The sequence below is a fragment of the Rhinoderma darwinii genome, chromosome 11 (assembly GCF_050947455.1).
Source record: "Rhinoderma darwinii isolate aRhiDar2 chromosome 11, aRhiDar2.hap1, whole genome shotgun sequence".
In the NCBI taxonomy this organism is placed as follows: Eukaryota; Metazoa; Chordata; class Amphibia; order Anura; family Rhinodermatidae; genus Rhinoderma; species Rhinoderma darwinii.
In genome coordinates, this window is record NC_134697.1 from 68428923 (window position 1) to 68446341 (window position 17419).

General features: G+C 40.5%; 1 long non-coding RNA gene across 1 annotated transcript; it reads left to right on the forward strand.

The window, feature by feature from the left end:
* Positions 1-5106: 5106 nt before the first annotated feature.
* Positions 5107-16926, forward strand: LOC142662850 (uncharacterized). Its single transcript, XR_012851015.1, has 3 exons — positions 5107-5326; positions 9193-9248; positions 16748-16926. It is a non-coding gene; the product is annotated as an uncharacterized LOC142662850 (long non-coding RNA).
* Positions 16927-17419: the final 493 nt, after the last annotated feature.

Here is a 17419-nt window from a genome sequence, read left to right on the forward strand (position 1 = left end):
TATATATATATATATATATATATGTATATATATTTTATATATATATATATATATATATATATATATACACTGTATATAAGTTATTTAACTTGGGATTAAATGTGAATCAACTGTTGAATGAATGCTCACTTTAAATTCGCTTAGCACTAACATGTTTCTATATGTTCAAATATTTTTCATTGATTCAGTACATCTTAGGAAATAGACATAATTCCTTAACCCTTTCCCGTCGCTGATCTTTAAAGTAAACATCATTCTTGATTGATTTAAATATATTCCATACAAAACTATAAATATGACTAAACTAAGAAAGCAGCTGTTAAAAAGAAGTCCTTGAACAGTGAGCATTGAGACTGTGGCTGCAGAGTAGGGGTTTGTTTTATTACATCTATACGAACAGAAAATATCTTTAGGACAGATCTTTATGTACTTACCTCCCGTCAGTGACTATGTGTGTATCAGAGACCAGAAGTCAGATAGAAACCCACTGACAAGGGCGTACATACCATAAAGGGACTATGCAGCTGGTAGGAGTCCCCTAGAGATATGAGGTCCAGACCAGGTTCACTACATCCCTTATTTTAATGGGTAATGGATAATGGAAAGTATGCCTGACTGGGACTTAAAATAAGCCCTAGTGAGTATTTTGGAAAAAATAAAAAATTGGTTGTGTATGGCACTGCTTATCCACAAGATTGAAGATTAAGATAAAATATAGTTTTCTAAATTTTTTATTTTATTTAATGGTGTCGGTAGCATCGGCGTGTTTTGTTACTGTGTTGGCCACTTTTTCAAGACAAATAAAAAACACTTATGAAGCACATCTCGTTTTTCTTCAAATAGCTGTTTTTAAAATAAGCCCTTACATATTTACATAGGTTGAAAAATAACACAGGTCCTTCAAGTTCAACCCTGGCATTTTAAAGTACACAGGCCCACCTGTTGAGCATGCAACATGTGCTTTAACCCTTAAGGGGTATCTATTTTTCTATTTACAGAAAGACACAAATTACATATTATGTAACGCTAGACCGCAAATTCTTGACATAAGACTCTGTAAAAAAATCTGTATGTTTTTGAAGTTGCCGCAACCCCGACAGACCACACTAAAGCCAATATATTTGTCAATGTTTTTTTTTGTTGTAGAATTGGTCATTATGCATCAGCAAACACTTTTTTTTCTGTATTGAAAAGATAGTCAACTACACTATTCAATATAAGGGAATTTCTCAAAAAAGGTGTATAACGCGAGTTATCCATTTTTATTTTTGAATGGGGGTCCATAGCCATCTGCTATTTGCCAGAAATGCCAGATGGAAAGGATCAGTATACAGTAGTGTTAACCATCACTAGAAGGGATTTCCATTTTATATATTTTCTATGGCCCATCTCTCACCGGTATCCTGATTTGCAAAAAATTTAAATTGCCCAGCTTTTCCCCTGCAGAACCATTTGCGATCGGAGGGCTATAAAGGCTCTTCTAAAAACTAGAGTAAGCACATGGGCATCACGAAGGTCAACCAAATGTTTATTTTTTTTTATACTTTCAAATTAATTGTTCTTGTGGAATTTCCTGTAGTTTTTATACATTACTGAGGGCTAAAATTGTATTGTTGTATATTTTAAATATGTTAGTATGTGACACGGCTGCATCAGGGACACCCTTTCTGTGATATGTAGGGGTGCCCAATACACTGCACAGACTGTGGAAAGGGTCATTTTACAGCATGTTCTACATTTAAAAATCAAATGGCAGAAGGACTATAATTATATGTAACCAATTCCCGACCACCGGCTGTATATAATCGTCCGGCAGTCGAGGTCCTTAAAACCCATGCCATAGCAGATATGCGGCATGGGTTTTAGCTAGCTACCTGAGCGATCGGGTAGCTGAATGTTCAGTGCCCGGCAGTCAGTGACTGCCAGGGGACACTGAGGAAAATATTGAAGCAGTTTTCGCTGCTTCTGTCTTCTCTGATCGCTTCTACACAACGCTCAATGAGCGCCGTTTATAGAATAGAGGCAGTGGCAGTGCCGCTGCCTCTATTGGTCCTGGTGATCATGTGACTGGTCACATGATCGCCGGGTGCCATAAGTGGCAGGCTGCCGCTAGGTCTTTCTAGGCCCAGCACAGCCCTATTATTGACAATAGTCACTATAAGAGCCTGATTTCCCCTGTAACTGGGACTGCGCAGCAGCCCCAGTTACAGTAGAAAAATAAGGTGTAAAAAAAAAAAACGTCCCCCAAAGGTCTTTTCTGACCTTTGAGGGAAAGACCATAATAATAAGAAAATAAAAGTAAAATAAAGTGCAACAAAACAAAATAATAAATACATATAAAATATCCACCCAAAAAAAACACGTATCAATAATTGTTGTAACACAAGCCTGGACTTATTTACCCTAAAATAGACCTTAATATATCAAGATATACGGTAGACAATGACAATCACAAATAACAGGTCTGTTTCAGGGTAAAACTATATAATTACCAGAAAAAATTAGGTGAAATGTAAAAAAGCCTATTGTTTTTACTATTATTTTCAAACTTTAAAGCCTAGAAATTCTAAAATAGCAAAAAGGATGTGTATAAAAATGATAAAAAAAGAAACCTGCATTGTCTGCAAAAAAAAAAGATCGCAAAAAATCAAGTCCCTAGCTCAACAAATAAAAACGTTATAGCCTTGGTGAATAGATAACATACCCGTATGTTGTACATGTTACCACTGACATTGCTATTGTATTTGTCATTATGGCTCTTACTCATGTTTTGATGTGTCATCTACTCGCTCTGTTAATTTTGTTATCATATTGAATAAAACGAATTAAAAAAAAAAGTTATAGCCGTTTAACTAACGCGTGGGAAAAATGGCTAAACGGTGTCTGGTCCTGAAGGCTCAAAATAGCCCAGACCTGTACCGGTTAAAGTGTGACACAGCCGTATTACAGATACATAATACAGCACCCATAGAAATCTATGTGCCCATGCTGTATCTCTGTATGCCTCTGATTTTATATGTAAGCACATAGAGATTTTGCAGTATTAATTGTGACATGCTCCATCGGTTGCCATATTATGGAGTATTCTCGCCGAGGAGCATTACGTCTACGGCAAATTACAGCACCACTGAGGCACCATGTCAAACAGACACATGTGCAAGAACCGGGAGTGGGCTCTTTCTTTCCAGTTGCTAATTTGATGAGAATGAGATTCTAGTCATAGAGCTCATCCTTCATGGCACTTCAGAAAATCACCAGTGTGCCAATCCACCAGTGAGTCTGGAGCCATGAGCACAATCCCTGGCATTCAATCCAATATTTTTTTTGTTGAGCTGGCAGGGGGGACTCTTGCATACAGGGCCCCTGTGCCGCTACGTACTAGACAGAATAAATCATTGGCTTTGATGATCAATATCTGACGTTATTTTCTGTGCCCTTTTCAGACTTCTTTCAACATAAATAAATCAACTTTGCTATTAATTGATTTAAGCGGTTACATTATATGTGAAGTGATATAAAAACATGCGGGTTCTAAACTAATGGGGGAATACATTCATTTTCTTTCTTTGACTAGCTCTTCAATGGTTGGGAACAGCTAGAACTGTTGGAAGCATAGTTACCCTGTCTGCTTTCTGCCTTTGGTCTAGGTTGGAGTTTTGATTATAGATTATCACCACTTGAGAGGATATATACAGGCTACGCTCCTGGTTCACTGTTTCTATTGAATCTTCAGGTTATGACATAATAAAGAGTTACTCATTGAATAACATATATCAGCGTTCCAGTTCCTTGACAGGCTTCATTGTAGTTGATAGTTAAGATGTCTCTCAGTATTAGGCTGGGTTCCCACGTAGCGTAAAGCAAAGTGGATGAGACTAAGAAAATCTCATGTCCACGCTGCAGAAAACGCTAATAAATTGGCCTGTGGTGCGGAATTTAATTCCGCAGCGTGTCGATTTTTGCTGCATCCTCGTTGCCTTTCTGTTGCGGGTTTTCCCCATTGAATTCAATGGTGATGCAAATCTCGCAACAGAAAGCCATGTGTTGCAACTTTTGCGGCGTATTCTCAGCGATTACGCCACAAAAATCGCAACTCCAGAAAAAAAAATCATACTTACCCAGAACACTCTCCTTCTTCCTACAGTCTGGCCTCCTGGGATAATGTTTCATCCCATGTGACCGCTGCAGCCAATCACAGGCTGCAGCATCACATGGCCTGCAATGTCATCATAGAAGGCCAGACTATGTGCAGAGAAGAGGGAGGGGGTAAGTATGAACGTTTTTTTTTTTTTTTTTTCACATTTCTGCTTTCCCCAGAGGAAATTCAGTTCGAAAATGCGCACCAATGTGGTGCGGTTTTTCGGACAGAAGGTGCTGCGGGTTCCAGGTCGGATACGCTGCGCAGTGGGACTCGTGGGAATCTGGCCTTGGTGTTTAGAATTCAATGAATAATAAAAAACATTTCCTCATAGGATGTAACAAACAGCCTCCGGAAGAAGCCCCCATTGGCCTGTTGAGTCAGCTGAAATCTTTTTCTTGCATGGCACTATACTAGAGAAACCTGACCTTCGCGCCCTATAGCTTGTTATTCATCTCCAGATACACAGAGAATACATGTGCATTTTAATCTTGTCCCTTGATGAATCACGATTTCCATATATTTATGTATTTATTTTTGTTAGCAGCTATCTTTGCTCAGAGTATCCAAAATAAATGAGATATGTGATGAATAATAATGAATCATTACACAGTTGTGCTAAGAGAGAGGAACGTACATTATTTCGGTTCATTCATTGGGTAACACTGCCATCTACTGGTGAAGACGCAGAGATAAACAGAGTGCATCATGGTATAGCACGAGTGCATATCTGAAATCTAGATTTATGTGCATTTGACTGATCTGCAATTAGAAATGCATCACCTGAAATTTATACGGCTAATCCAAGGGCAACCTTTACATTACTGTACATGAACGCTGATGTGTTAGTACATGAATTTTCGTCACCTCCACGCTTTCTGGAACATCTGAAAAATGTATTGTTCCCTAATGTGCTTATATTGATTCTGTAACACTCATCTGTTCTTTTTAGACCGTGATCCCTCCAATTGAGGCAATATAATGGTGATAGGCCGACCATGAAATGCACACATTTCCACAACACAATAGACCTTCTCCACCGGTACATCTATAAATGAGAATAAATTGATGTCTGGATATCGAATAAAACAAGCTGCTATTATTAACTACTCCGCTCACGCATACAGTATAGTAGCAAAAGAAAAAAACACAAAACTGAATTGGATAGACCAACAGGAAATGTAACCGGTTTGTAATTGTTAATAATATTATTATTGATGTAATATTTGTAGCTTACAGTAGTACCACGGCTGCAGCAAATAAAGTATATCTTCATGGTTTTCAATATATCAGCCTTCAGTTGATAAATGAAAACCTTCATTACTTGTGATCACATGAGATGTCACGTGAGATGTAGCAACGCAACTAGAAACTTATTGGCCCCAATGCAAAATCACATAGTCACATATTTCCGTAGTTACATAGTTACGTAGGTTGAAAAAAGACACAGGTCCACCAGGTTCAAGCTTTCTCAATAAATTACCTGTCATTCATTGCTTGATTTACTATAACCCTCAATGCCATTCGTAATTAAGTAATCGTCTAGGATTTTTTTTTAAATGCTGACATAGTATCTGCCATCACTACCTCTTGGGGAAGGACATTCCATAGCTTGACCACTGTAACTGTAAAGAACCCTTTCCTATATTGATGTCTGAAACGTCTTTCTTCTACATGCAATAAATGTCCCCTGTTCCTTTGTAGAGACCTTGGAAAGAACAGATCATGTGCTAGTTCTCTGTATTGACCACACATATACACATATACATGTTAATAAGATCCCCTCTAAGGCCTCATGCACACGACCGTAAAAACTCCCGTTATTACGGGTCGTAATTACGACCCGTAATAACGGGCTCATAGACTTCTATTGGCGACGGGTGCCTTCCCGTTTTCTCACGGGAAGGTGCCCGTGCCGTTGAAAAAGATAGAACATGTCCTATTTCAGGCCGTAATAATGGCACGGACAGTCCATAGAAGTCTATGGAGCTCTCGTAATGACGGGTGGCTACATGTGTGCACCCGTCATTACGGCAGCGTTGCTAAGCGACGTCAGTAAATAGTCACTGTCCAGGGAGCTGAAAGAGTTAACTGATCGGCAGTAACTCTTTCAGCACCCTGGACAGTGACTACCGATCAGTATAAACCTGTAAAAAATAACAATAAAAGACGTTCATACTTACCGAGAACTTCCTGCTTCCTCCAGTCCGGTCTCCCGCCCATTGCCTTGGTGACGCGTCCCTCTCGACATCCGGCCCGACGTCCTGGATGACGTTTCAGGCCATGTGACCGCTGCAGCCAATCACAGGTCAATCACAGGCTGCAGCGGTCACATGGACTGCCGCGTCATCCAGGGATGTCGGGCTGGATGTGAAGAGAGGGACGCGTCACCAAGACAACGGCCGGGTAAGTATGAATTTCTTTAACTTTTATTACAGAAAGGGCTGTCCCTTCTCTCTATCCTGCACTGATAGAGAGAAGGGGCTGCCGATTAGTGCAGTGCTATTTTGCCGCCAAAAACGTGCCCGTAAATACGGGTGGAATACGGGTAGCACCGGACCCATATTTACGGGCACGGGTTCGTAAATACTGGTGCAAAACGGGTCGAATACGTGTGACACCGGATCCGTATTTACGCCAGTATTTACGGGTGGGAAAAAATACGGTCGTGTGCATGAGGCCTAAGACGTCTTTTTTCCAAGCTGAATAAGCCCAATAAGTGACACCTCCCATCTAATCTTGTTGCCCGCCTTTGAACTTTCTCCAGTTCTCCTATGACCTTTTTACAATGTGGAGCCCAAGACTGAATTGTGTATTCTAGATGTGGCCTTACAAGGGATAACAAGGCGTTACAAGGCCTCCAATGTATTTCTCTGCTTTTCAATGTATTGTTGCGTGAAATACTGACAGCACATGGATGTCATGCGAGTGCTGTTTGTGGTTTTTCACGCACCCATAGATTTCAATGGACGACTAGGTGCAAACGCACCAATATAGGACATGCAGTGAGTTTCATGCAATGGACACACGCTGCGTAAAAAAGGAATTGAATTGTATGGGTCCATGTGCTGTGAGTGATTCCAACGCACAGCACACGGACGAGTATTACCCTCGTCTGAATAAGCCCTTAGTTGTTCAATTATCAATTATAAGGTAGAGCTTCCAAAGGTAGAGCTTCATTTTAAAGACCAATTCCATCTGAATGTCAAATTAGAATTGCAGGATCGGTACAATTTATATGTATCCTGTGCTGCCATTTCTTAAGGCTGCATGCACACTAGTTTTTCCTCATCCATCCTCATCTATGATTCTAAAACACAGATAAATAACCATAGATTCACAATCCGCAATAAAAAAAATTGATTTGCCAGTATCTAACCATTTAAGGCTGGGTTCACACGTGGCGGAATTTCACTTAAATTCCGCTGCGGACACTCCGCAGCGTTAATCCGCAGCGGAGCCGTTTTTGCATTGACTTCCACTTCTATTTAGAAGTGTTCGTTTAGACGATGCGTAACATTCCGCTGCGGAGCATAGGCTGCGGAGCGGAATTTGGTGTCTGCAGCATGCTCTGTCTGTTGCGGACCAGTGGCGGACTCATGGCGGAATTTCTCCATTGACTTCAATGGAGATTCTAAGTTCCGCAATGAAGTCCGCAGCTGTCATGCACATGTTATGTGTGCTGCGGATGCGTCTTGCTTTTTTGCCATGACATTTCTTCATTCTGGCTGGACCTATGTATTTCTAGGTCTACAGCCAGACTGAGGAAGTCAATGGGGCTCCCGTAATGACGGGAGCGTTGCTAGGAGACGTCTGTAAATAGTCACTGTCCAGGGTGCTGAAAGAGTTAAGCGATCGGCAGTAACTGTTTCTGCACCAGGGACAGTGACTACCGATCACAATATAGAGCAACCTGTCAAAAAAATATAAGTTCATACTTACCGAGAACTCCCTGCTTCTGTCTCCAGTCCGGCCTCCCAGGATGACGTTTCAGTCTAAGTGACGGCTGCAGCCAATCACAGGCCAAGCACAGGCTGCAGCGGTCACATGGACTGGCGCGTCATCCAGGGAGGTCGGGCTGGATGCCGAAAGAGGGACGCGTCACCAAGACAACGGCCGGTAAGTATGAAAATCGTTTACTTTCACTAGGGAAAGTGCTGTCCCTTCTCTCTATCCTGCACTGATAGGGAGAAGGGAAGCACTTTTCCCGCAGTCCGCAGCAGCTAGTCCGCATCAATGTACTGCACATTTTGTGCAGATCCGCAGCAGAATCTGCAATGCAGATTCTGTGCGGCATTGATGCGGACAGTTGCGGAGGAAATCCGCCACGTGTGGTCATGCCCTTACTGAGGCAAATCATACAGAAAAGGATCTACGATTCAAGATCATTGATCATATTGTAAAACCTAGACGTGGGGGTGATAGAGTAGCCCTACTGATTAGGCGGGAGTTGGAATGGATTTTTAAATTAAATACATTACGTCCTTATGGTCTAAATGTTGACTTCAAGTTGAAGGGAATTGGGTAGGGGACGGTTAACCTAACACTGAGTGGTTCTTCGTCATGTTTGTGTAAGGGTATGTCCACACCGTTTACGCCTCGAATCACGCTTGAAAAAACGGCACCATTACACCTCCAAATATCTCCCACTACTTGTAGGGGTTTACAAAATATGGCGCATAAAAAGACGCCGTGTAAAAATAAGTGCAGTTCACTTTCATCTTGGGACGTTTTTGAAGTCGTTTTTCATTGACTCCATTGAAAAACAGCTCCAAAAACGACCGTAAAATATTCCGCAAAACCGAAAGTTGCTACAAAAACGTCTGAAAATCAGGAGCTGTTTTCGCTTGAAAACAGCTCCGTATTTTCAGACGTATTTTGCTAAGCCGTGTCAACATACACATACCCGTAAACGGACGGAATTTCGTCTGAAAACACATCGTGTGAACATACCCTCAGTGTTGATTAGATATCATGTGCACATTCCTTGAATACTTTTGAGAAACAATGTTGAAGAACTTTGTATTAATTTGTATTACTTTTATTTCCTACAGATTGAAACTGTTTAAATTCTCAAGATTTGAAGACTCACCTGACACGGATCCCCTCAGTAATTATTACTGTATACAAATTGTTATTATACATAAATGAATATATTTAGAAGTTACTTACTTTTCTCCAGATATGTATCTGAGTCGGATATTGGCTATTTGTATAGGCTTGCATTCTACAGGGAGGGCCATTTATATGGATACACCTAAATAAAATGGGAATGGCTGGTGATATTAACTTCCTGTTTGTGGAACATTAGTATATGGGAGGGGGGAAACTTTTCAAGCTGGGTGTTGACTATGGCGGCCGTTTTGAAGTCGGCCATTTTGTATCCAACTTTAGTATTTTCAATAGGAAGAGGGTCATGTGACACATCAAACTTATCGATAATTTCAAAAGAAAAACAATGGTGTGCTTGGTTTTAACGTTACTTTATTCTTTCATGAGTTATTTACAAGTTTCTGACCACTTATAAAATGTGTTCAAAGTGCTGCCCGAGCATTCCTAGATGAACAGTTTCCTGGAAAGTGGATTGGTCGTCGTGGGCCAGTTGAATGGCCCCCTAGGTCTCCAGATCTGACCCCCTTAGACTTTTATCTTTGGGGTCATCTGAAGGCAATTGTCTATGCTGTGAAGATACGAGATGTGCAGCAACTGAAACTACGGATACTGGAAGCCTGTGCTAGCATTTCTTCTGCGGTATTGCTATCAGTGTGTGAAGAGTGGGAGAAGAGGGTTGCATTGACAATCCAACACAATGGGCAGCACTTTGAACACATTTTATAAGTGGTCAGAAACTTGTAAATAACTCATGAAAGAATAAAGTAACGTTAAAACCAAGCACGCCATTGTTTTTCTTGTGAAATTCTCGATAAGATTGATGTGTCACATGACCCTCTTCCCATTGAAAAAACTAAAGTTGGATACAAAATGGCCGACTTCAAAATGGCCGCCATGGTCAACACCCAGCTTGAAAAGTTTCCCCCCTCCCATATACTAATGTGCCACAAACAGGAAGTTAATATCACCAACCATTCCCATTTTATTTAGGTGTATCCATATAAATGGCCCACCCTGTATTTAGTAAGAGAACATTAAAATAATTCTGAACATAAATATAAAGTTATAAATATAAAGATTTTACTAGTTATGCATTTGTAAGTACTGGGGCTTATATGTTCCTCATATGAGATTTTATTTTTTGCCCTATAGGAGGACGATGCATTGATCATGTGACTTCGATGTCCCCGATCCAGGTAGACTGTTTCCTTTTTGGAGACTACCTGGATAGGTAGGACCATTCCTCATATTCCGGGCGATTGTTTAAAACATACACACTTGCAAATGTCCATATATTTGAATATAACACCCTATCTTTGGGTAGGCTATGATCGTTATCATTGCCCTTCTAAGTAATGGAAAATACTATGAATAATAAAAATCCTATAGATGTTAAATGTCATTAACCAGGTTCGTAAGGTCGTAGTAATGCCCCATTGAGCGTGTGTGTGTGTGTGTGTGTGTGTGTGTGTGTGTGTGTGTGTGTGCAACTCAATCATTTACACATACCATTATCTACATGATAGCCAGAAAAAGATAAACCATATACTGACCCGGGTTGGACATGTTAAGGGTCTGTGAATCTGGGTGTCTACCTCCTCACACTCCAACGCCCATTTCGCTGCGTGCTTCTCTCGGGAGAGGCACACTGCAAACCACGTGTTGGTGTCTTTAGGACTACTGGGCCAGTATGGTGGCTCAGTGGTCCTGAGTCATGAGTTTAAAGCTCACCAATGACGACATTTGTATGGAGTTTGTATGTTCTCAATGTGGTTTACTCCAACACTCCAAAAACATACAGACAGATTGATTTCAATGGGAAAACGGCGTTCTGTTCGGATGGAGCGTTTTTCGCTGCGTTTTTTTATGCGTAAAAAAAACGGCTGCAAAAAAGAAGTGCAGGACATTTCTTGGGACGTTTTTAGAGCCGTTTTCCATAGACTCTATTGAAAAAAGCTCCAAAATCGGCCGTAAAACACGCCGCAAAAATCACGAGTGGCACAAAAAACGTCTGTAAATCAGGAGCTGTTTTCCCTTGAAAACAGCTTCGTATTTTGAGACGTTTTCGAGTTTGTGTGTGAACTTACCCTCGGTGATGACAACTTCTGTACATTTCTGGGAAATATGTTCACACTATAAAAATAAATAAAATACAAATTTAGTTGGCTCAGGAAAAAGCTGATTCGATTAATGTTGTGTAGGTGGCAAGAGGGGGTAAGGGCTTCAATCTGAGGTGTGAAGGACCCATCAGAATATTGCCATATTACATAATGAATTGAACTTTAAAAGCATAGCCATAACTAGATGTATAAAATTATGATATTACCAGAGCTATAACCATAGAATCAACAGTCTTGGCAGTGCCAACTTTTTTCTCAATCGCTGTTCCTCATAGCTATACCAATGTCAGTGCTGCCTGCATGCATGCAGCTCCTATATTAAGGCCTCATACACACGGCCGTAGCCATGTGCGCGGCCGTGATTTTCGGGTCGGCCGGCAGCGGACCCTCAGTCGCGAGCCGCCCGCAAATCGCTTGCCATGCACATGGCCGCGGCCATTATTTTCAATAAGCCTGGACCGCAGAACAGTAAGTAGTCATTTATATTTTGATGCAATCATTGGTGCACTTCTTAACATTTGGGAATTAGGGCTGTGTCTAAGGCCCTTTCATACTTGCCAACAGTCTTATTTTTTGAGAACTTGAGTTGACTGGGCTTGCAGGGTCTATTCAAATGTTGCATAGACCCTGTCAGTTTTAGGGGGTGTTTTCAGGCAGAACAGAGGGAGGGCTCATAAATGTCATGCAGTTTAGGTTTCAAATATTGGCCCTTGGACAATCAATTAATGCAATAATTAAAGTTTAAGTGCAAGGCTGCTAAAATGAAAAAAAGGTAAGTATAAAAGTATCATTGCTTCAGCGGTGGATAAGTTGCCCATGACCATTAAAGTAGCACTCTGACTCCTCCCTGTTTGAAAATGTGATGAGATGTAAGGAAGTCAGGTGAATTGGCTTACTGGGTGCTGTTTTTCATGGATAGCCGCTCCATTCCGGGCCGCTGTTGGGTCTCCATTCTGACACCCTGTATCCTACAGCATCTGTTGTAGGAACCGGAGGTCGGTCTCTCAATGCAAATTTACAAGAGCCTCTGTGACTCTCATCAACTTGCAGTGAGAGACTGTCCTCCGGCTATTCAAAAAAGTTGTCACGCATGTAATACATGGACTGGCCAGGTCTGCCAGAGCAAGACACACGCTTTGTTAGTAGCTTTCCACTTTGGCTAATGGGGGGCTGGGATCTCGGGCTGGGAACCCTCTCTATGACGTCTATTGCCTTTATACATGAGGCATATAGAAAGGGGTTGACTTATTGATACAACCCATTTTTCCATGCATTTCTCAAGCTATGTTCCATCCCAACCTACACATCAACTAAGGTTCTCTTCGTCTAATATAAAATAGGAAGTGCAGTCGTGTATTATCGGTTGAGGAAATAGATTAATTCTATTTACAATGACAGTACACAACTTTTACAGAATATAAATAAGCAACACCCCCCCCCCCCCCCCCCGTCCCATCCCGTCCTGTCCCGTCCCGGTTTAACAGCAGTAATGAACGAATTAGTGCAGGATATAATCTACCTTTACTATATTGAATGATCGGCTAACCAGGACTACTGTACCATCTCAAGTCATTAGCAGTTATTAAAGAGAAGCATTAAGATCTGCTAATAACCAAAACTATTTATCAATTCCTCCATTGACATTCATTTGATGGCCGGCTGCTACCTTTGGAACTAGACATGTGGGCTCCATGCCCTGTCAAATCACTCTGTTTAATGGACTTTCGCATACAGTATTGCCTTCTCTAATGAGGACCTTGTAGTGCAAACTTCCATGTGTAGTTAAAGAAACCTACCCCAAGAGGAAAACATTGCAGACCACTGGATAAACTTCTGGGCTTATGCAGTTTTCTTTCTTTTTTTCTTGTCCCTTTAACCTGTCTCAAATGGAAATGTTTTGATGGGCTTGTCTTGTTTCATTTTGGCTTAAAGAGGCTCTGTCACCAGATTTTGCAACCCCTATCTGCTATTGCAGCAGATCGGCGCTGCAATGTAGATTACAGTAACGTTTTTATTTTAAAAAAACGAGCATTTTTGGCCAAGTTATGACCGTTTTTGTAGTTATGCAAATGAGGCTTGCAAAAGTCCAAGTGGGTGTGTTTAAAAGTAAAAGTCCAAGTGGGCGTGTATTATGTGCGTACATCGGGGCGTTTTTAATACTTTCACTAGCTGGGCGCTCTGAAGAGAAGTAACATCCTCTTCTCTTCAGAACGCCCAGCTTCTGACAGTGCAGATCTGTGACGTCACTCACAGGTCCTGCATCGTGACGGCCACATCGGCACCAGAGGCTACAGTTGATTCTGCAGCAGCATCAGCGTTTGCAGGTAAGTCGATCTTACCTGCAAACGCTGATGCTGCTGCAGAATCAACTGTAGCCTCTGCTGCCGATGTGGCCGTCACGATGCAGGACCTGTGAGTGACGTCACAGATCTGCACTGTCAGAAGCTGGGCGTTCTGAAGAGAAGAGGATGTTACTTCTCTTCAGAGCGCCCAGCTAGTGAAAGTATTAAAAACGCCCCGATGTACGCACATAATACACGCCCACTTGGACTTGTACTTTTAAACACACCCACTTGGACTTTTGCAAGCCTCATTTGCATAACTACAAAAACGGTCATAACTTGGCCAAAAATGCTCGTTTTTTAAAAATAAAAACGTTACTGTAATCTACATTGCAGCGCCTATCTGCTGCAATAGCAGATAGGGGTTGCAAAATCTGGTGACAGAGCCTCTTTAAGGTTTGATAAATGAATTTTCATTAGAGAAGTGCTGTTAGCCTCCAGGACTAGAAGTTCCTATTCTTGGGAGTGGTTTAATCCGTAGTCTCAAATAATCCTATTACGAACATACCCTCAATGTATTCCACATACAATGTCTTATCAATGCTATTTGGTGTATTTATTCTAGAATATTGAGGCCGGGTCCATAAGGAAATGTTGCAGATTTTCTATTGGGACTTGTGCACAGAACATCTGCAGTGGATTAGAGTACCAGCCTTACGGATGAAATTTATATAAATCTTATCCTCGCACTAAGGATTTTTTTCAGATATTAAAACACGCAGCATGTTATTTACTAAAAAAAAAAAAAAAAAAGAGTGGTTCATACTCTTTATCTATAGAAACCCTTATGATTAATGTTCAGACCTTCAACAGACTCCACACTCAAGAGAATTGGTCAGGAAGTTTTATCTTTAGTTCAACAACCAGTGGTGAACCAACAGCAGCACTAGTTTGTGACACATCCGGCTGAGTCACGTCTTCGGACCGGTTTGAGCACCATTTGTGAGAAAAGTTTTTGCTCAATTAATATCTGGATTTGCCTCATTATCGCAGAGATTGTTTTTAATATATTTCATCTAAGCCTAACAGATATTAGCATATGGCTGGCAGATATAGGACCTTTTCCTGCTAAGAGTGAGGGGATTTTTCCCAGACATATTTGCAGAATAACTTTAGCTTAAATGATATCAGCAGTTCTCTCACCAGTTAAGTGGCTGCCTGTTTCAACATGAAATAAAATCATGTACAGACCATGTTGTCAGCAGTTAGTCACACAGGGTACAGGGTAATCATGCAAAATGGGAGTCAAGAAGGCAATAGTCATAAACTTATGATGGCCATAAAATACAGATATGATCTTGGTCTGACAGCTAGCACTCCTGCATGTACAGATCAGTCATGTGTGCACAGCTCTTTCTATAGGGAGATGATCTGTAAGACAACACTTTCAGGGCTTATCTCCCGGGAAAATAAAGGAAAAGGTTTGTTGAAAGTTGGGCAGCCCCTATACACATCAGGTTGTGGGCAAATCCCAGCAAAATTGGCTTTGTATGACCAGTTTAATGTTCATACAAAGACTAGGAGGTTAAGCAGAGGAGCGCACATTGCGGGCTTGAGAAAAATTAAAGGGCAAGTTCAGGAGCATGCAGAATGGGAGCCAGGAATAGCACCAAAGTACTATGACAAGCACCATAGTGGTGCCATTTGTGATGACGCAATATACTACAACGATAGATGGATGGATGGATGGATGGATGGATGGATGGATGGATAGATGATAGATAGATAGATAGATAGATAGATAGATAGATAGATAGATAGATAGATAGATAGATAGATAGATAGATAGATAGATAGATAGATAGATAGATAGATAGATAGATAGATAGATATGAGATAGATAGATAGATAGATAGATAGATAGATAGATAGATAGATAGATAGATAGATAGATAGATAGATAGATAGATAGATAGATAGATAGATATGAGATAGATAGATAGATAGATAGATAGATAGATAGATAGATAGATAGATAGATAGATAGATAGATAGATAGATAGATAGATAGATAGATAGATAGATAGATATGAGATAGATAGATAGATAGATAGATAGATAGATAGATAGATAGATAGATAGATAGATAGATAGATAGATAGATAGATAGATAGATAGATAGATGGATAGATGATAGATAGATAGATAGATAGATAGATAGATAGATAGATAGATAGATAGATAGATAGATAGATAGATAGATAGATAGATAGATGATAGATAGATAGATAGATAGATAGATAGATAGATAGATAGATAGATAGACAGACAGACAGACAGACAGACAGACAGACAGACAGACAGATAGATAGATAGATAGATAGATAGATAGATAGATAGATAGATAGATAGATAGATAGATAGATAGATAGATAGATAGATGATAGATGTTTCTTCTTTTTTTTTAAAGGAAAGGCATGTTAACCACTAATACAATATCATGTACAATATATTTGTATTTCTAAAATGTATAACAAACTGAGACCGATTTGTAAATCCTGACTTATGTACAATATATTTGTATTTCTAAAATGTATAACAAACTGAGACCGACTTGTAAATCCTAGAATACATTCAGTAATCATGATCACTCCCCTTTAACTTTAAGAAGTGACTCACGCTAGTCAAGCTGCGCACATCACAGTGTGAAGGGTGTGCAATGCAGAGATCGCTGACAATATATCCCTCCGTCAGCAGGCGCCAGCTGTACAAATGAACACATTACGACCTGCATTCTATTATAACACCCCTCATATTACTTCCTATTAACTCTGCGGTTACACAGATCGAGTACAGAACATCAGCTCAGACTTCGCAGTTTAGATTGGAAATACGTACTGTAATATTTACACCTCTCAGTTCTGCAATGTGTTTCTGTTTGCACAGATCCTTAGGAAATTCCATACATGTATAGCTGTCCTATGTGGCTTGCAATTGATCTTATATTTGACCCTCAAAATTCAATCTTGTTATACAGCAACTAGAGATATAAACGGATAATAATTTATAATCCTTGTTTGTTTTTTGTTTTTTAGCATATTGAAAAGATTTAAATCTACACATCCCAACGTCCTCTGCAGAACAAAGAATACCGTTCCCATGAAAGCAATACTGGTGCCATGAACGGGAAGCAGAACCGCAGGCAGTTGTTGGAGTTATTAACAGGATTCTTTCACTTGTAAAGAAAGTTTGATAATAACCGTTATATTAGACAACGCCTTATTCTAAAATTGCCTGACATGCTCAGATAATGGCGGGAGCCCAACGACTACTGCACCAAAAAATAAAAAAACCTCAAAGTGTACGGCTTTGCCAAGGCTTTCCTGTGATCAGTAGTACCCTTCCTCTCTTAAATAAGCATTCCTAAGGCCTCATGCACACGACCGAAATACACACAAAGCATTTTTGCAGATAAATTGCAAACCCATTAAATTCTTTGGCCCCATGCACACGATAGTGGTTTAAACGGATCCATGTGGGGGGCCACAATTCCAGACCACAAAAACTCAGGACAAGTCATTTTACGGTCCGTATTTGCGGATTCACCAATACTGGTGAATTGTTGTGGATCTGCAAGTACTGATGACACACGGATGCACAACAAATGTTTTTTTGGCCCGCAACAAACCCATGGTTTTGCGGACCACAAAACCAATGCCTTCGTGTCCATGAGGCCTAAGAAATTCTTCTAAGTGAAAACACCTATA